Consider the following 5,140-nt stretch of genomic DNA (forward strand, 5'->3'; position numbering starts at 1 on the left):
TAGGCTTTTTTATCATTAGTTTTTTTACATCTGACTGCTCAATATCTGGTACCTATCGGTTCCACATTTTTAAAGAGAACACGAATTAAAATTTGCAAGTAGAAATTATATAATCCTAATGTGTTATGCCAGAAAACTTATTATTTTCTGACATTTTATAAAAGATCATAAAAAAGACTTCTGATTCTAGTTTAAGAATATGCACGTACTTGTACCTAATGTCATTTTAAGGTGTGTTGATGTTACTCAAGCGTTAATTCTGTCATTTGATATGCTTTTAAAAATATATTAACACCATGTATTCAATAGAAAGCTCTCTAGTTTGCAGTACATTTTTTTAGAGTCTAAAATTTAATAAATATAAATGCACATACTGGACAATACGAACATGAATACTTCAATATTCATCAAATCCAATCAAAGGGCCCATTTCCGAGGACATGCTTAGAATTGGTCAGAGCTTTATTCTTTTCGTTTCAAAATTTTTATGATTGATTTGGTTATAACGTATGCCTTAATGTTATAAGCAATCCGATAGAGACAAGCTGCATACCACGAATAAATCACAATTTAATTGTAAGAACTTGCCAAATACAGCTAGACAGATTCATTTGCATCTTTAATAATATTCTTTAATAATGGTTTTACCAGTATTCTGGTGGAAATCACCGACCAAAGCTTATTCCATGTGATTCATACTCTCGGGTCAAGTAGACCTTAGATTGATTTAGCTATTCTTTCTATGTCTTTTTGTTGGTGTTATACCGCTTCACGCTCTCAATGCGTATACATCCTTTGCTTTCAAATATTTGGCTTTGAGCATTCCTGATTCAAAAGGTTATTGTTGTCCAGTTCTTTATGAACATATAATAAGAATTTTCCTCCTGAGTCTTTACTTATAGTATGACTTATTATACGACATTGGATATGATCATTATCGAAGGCCGTACAGTGCCTAGATGTTTAAATCCTCCTCCTTGGTCTCTTGTTGATAGGTGTCGAGTCGAGGATTATGCCAGGCAACATTCTTAATGCTAAAAAGCCATAGTGGATAAGAATGGGTTAAGGCTGTGAGGTCGTTGATACAATTGGAATAAAATAACTGAATGGGTCTTTGAACAATCGTGATATGTCTTTTTCCAAAGACCCTAATGTTGTAAGCCCCTGTCCAACCTCCATGGAAAAATGTTGTTGTCCCCGCAAGTCCCTATCAAGTGTTATTTTCATCATTATATACCGCTGCTGGTGAACTGTTAGTCACCGTGGGTATCATCGTCTCAGTAGTCATTGATTCGGTACTGACATGATCTTTAATAATCAAAATGAACATATCATATAAATCATGTCAGTACCGAAGCATACAACCGATCTATGAATGTTTAAGATTTACTCTTTTCTAAGTGTCGGTATGGTTTCCACGTGAATTGTCAAGCAATTAATTTAAGGAGATTTACAAACAAAAATAAAAATTGAGATTTTGTCCACGCCGCGGGGATCAATAACCTACTTTTCATGGATGCATTACGAGTGCTTAGCAGCATGTGGGTCTTCGGAAATGTAACACGATTGATCATATATACCTATTGAATCGGTTTATTTTTATTCTTATCAACGACCTCGCAACCTTAACCAACTTGTTTTATACGGTTTAACGCATTGTCGATCATTATTCTCAACTGAATCTGTAAACCATTAGATCATTGGATGTGCTTACCCTTCCATTTTACATGTAATTACCCCTGGTCTTATGTGGTTGTGTTGCTGAGTCTTTAGTAAAAAAGGCCCCAACATGAAAGATTTTAAATTATTCAATTGAGAAAACTAACGGCCTGATTTATAACAAAACAATTTACGAAAAACAAATATGACAGACATAAACGAACGACAACCACTGAATTACAGGCTCCTGACTTGGGACAGGCACATAAAGAATGTTGCGGGGGTTAAACGTGTGGGGTTGTGAGCGCTCAACCCTCCCCTAACCTGGGACAGTGGCGTTACTGCAAAACATAAGAACAAGCTATAAAATTAGTTGAAAGTGGCTTAACTCATCAGATCTATACAAAGCAGAAACACATCTATCAAAAACACAGACCGGACGTGGCAGGGTTTTTATACATCTTTGACAACAAAAAAGACACAAAGTGCAAGTATGAAAGTACTCGCAGTTACTGACAGCTGGTTCAAAGGTAATATCAGCTAATAAAAAAATCTTGTATCTAAGACTAAAATATCAATCAGTACACATCCAACCTCCAATGGGCTTAGTGTAAAGACGTCATTAACAGTCAGAGAAAAACATGACCTTGTACAATGCCAACATATAGGTATCGACATAAGGTTTGATTGTCAGTATTTTTTCGACTTATGAGTTTGAATGTCCCTTTGGTATCTTTCGCCTCTCTTTTAATTATGTTTAAGTTGTGTTTCCGGTTTACCACTTTGTCACACGGTATTTTATAGCCCTTTGACTAACACCTTTTGTAGAGAAGTGTTGTTGAGAATGTTAAGGTCATCAGTTATAACATGGCCAGTCGAATTATATATGAATGAGATTCTTGCACATTTGCAATCAGATGGTTTCGGCTTAAAGTCGTAAATATTGATGTACTGCAACACAATGTTTGTAATGAAAATTTTTATAAGATACTATAGTTTCATACGGATCTTTGATGATTTTTTGATGAGAGCAAAAGAAAGTTTTAGAAGAGATCATTTCTATGTTTCATCTTTTCAAATGCCAACTGATATGAAATGAATGTGATGGAAAATATCCAAGATGAAAGCTGCAAGTTTGTATTGATTAAATTTGACATTGGTGACAGGGATTTCCAAGCATAATTTGTATAAAGGTTTTTGAAAATGGTTGTGAATACAGTTTTTTGCGGATGTAATGCATTATCAACGGCTTTTGTATAAACGTTGCAAGGTCATTTATGGAATCATGAAGAACATGTGATGTCTACTGACACTAAGTATGGGTGCGTCTAGGCCAAGGGGTAGAGTTGAAATATCCACCACATTCTGAGCTGCAGGAGGGACTAGAATGTCCTATACCATCAATTTGAAACCATGATGTGTTGCAGTTCCCGGTTCACGATTACTATATTCTTCTTTCTGTCTACGGAAAGTTGTTGTAAGGTCAGGATTGTTAGTCGATGATGGGAACTCGCGTAGGATGGAATAATCAGACTGATTTAAATGTTGGAAAACTATGTTCGTCATTGTTTTTCGTTTTTCGTCATGACGTTGCCAGATTCTCTTTGACTTATGAGTGTTGAATGTTCCTTTGGTATCATCCGCCTTTTTTAATATTCAATTCATCGTAGCCCCTGGTGAAGTAATATTTTTAAGTTACAATATAACTTGTTGATGAATGGAGTATCTGTTATTAAAAGTTTTGAAGTTTTTTGTTTGGAAATAACTCGGTATTCTTGGGAGTTATTGAAGTGTAAATGTATCATAGACCAATTCAACTGATAATGAGACACGTGCTATAACAATAGCAAAACAATACACAAAATCACTAACTGAGCAACACCAACCCCATTAAAAACCGGGAGCAAACTAATGTGCTCCGAAAGGACTCAACTGGTTGCAAATAACAAATTTCTATATGAATGTACATGTTCGTCAACAGTATAATCATGATAATAGCATTTACACATGTTAATTTAGTACCATACCATACTTGCCCATTGAAACCATTAACCAGCTTGACCTGAGTTAACCTAACACAGTCATTGTAAATATACTGTTGTTTCAATCCAATACATCGTAATAATATTGAAAGAATTTCACCCAACAAAAACTCGTATGTACTCGGAAAAGAGCCAGAAGATGATACCAAGGGGAAAAAGAAATATTATAAGTCGAAAGAAACTAGCTAAATCATGGCAAAATACGAAAAAAAAGACAAATTACAGTCTTCAGTCTACAAAACATCAAACTTCCGACTTTGAGCTCTCCATGCCTGAATTTCTATTCAACTGTTCAAGTACCGTTAAAATAACTATATTACATTAATTAGATGAATTCAAATAATAGATAAGACTCATTTTCTCACAGGTAAAGATTTCTTTTACAGTATGATTTGATGTTGTGTCGCTAGCAAGTGAAAATGAATGTGACATTTTTGTGTAAACCGAAAGAAAACCTAATCCTCGCAATACTATGGGTTCAATGGAAATACTTCAAACAAGATCTGTGAAACAAAGATGTTATACTAAGTCCTCTTATGGTTAAGGAACAGTAAATGAGCTATGTTACAGATTTTAGTAAAATTTTGCATACATTTTGTACAGCTTTGGTTCGTTTAACTATAACTGAAAATCGAAAAAATAATGCATTTACCTCTTTTAATTTCGGAAATATAACTGATTGAATTCTTTTAAAGTTTGTGAACATTTGTACAGAAAGCACATAAAATCGGCGAAAAACGATCGTAAATTTGTCTTAATATCATTAAATCTCCAATTTCAAATACATAATTTTTTCTTCAAAAACTATATGATGTTGATACATATATTCCCGTTTTAGTGATATAAAATACTAATATGGTCACCGACTTCGTTTTTGTTGTATTAGCCAATATGTTACGTAGTCAGTAGTAAAAAAACGTCAACAATCGACGTTTTATGGCCTATAAGTTATAACGCGATGACGTTACGATTATTGCGACGTTCTGTGGTACATCCTAAAACGGAAATCTATGTACCAACACATTACATTATTTTTTTATTTTCAGTTAGAGTTCGACAACCCGAAGTTAACAAAATCTGTGACAAAGCCCATTCACTGTAACTTGATCTTAAATTAAAACGAGACACACCACTACCTATAGCCGACAACATGCACACTAAATGATCATCCACATTAAAGCTACTTGATCTAAGGAGCATCAATCATTTAGAACCATATTGACCACCAGGACAGATGTTTTATGATTAATTTGTTTACTTATATATATTTTATGAGATATGATCTCGTCTTCATACTCTATAAGTATTCTTATTGCAGTAGAGCATGTAATTATACATTTTTTGTTTTTAATTCGGATTTATGGAGGTGAAAATACTTTTGAGAATTGGTCTTGATAGAATTTTGTAAGATGAATCATGTGAACTCCACCATAAAACTA

Source organism: Mytilus californianus, unplaced genomic scaffold (genome assembly GCF_021869535.1).
Source record: "Mytilus californianus isolate M0D057914Y unplaced genomic scaffold, xbMytCali1.0.p SCAF_2, whole genome shotgun sequence".
Classification (NCBI taxonomy): Eukaryota; Metazoa; Mollusca; class Bivalvia; order Mytilida; family Mytilidae; genus Mytilus; species Mytilus californianus.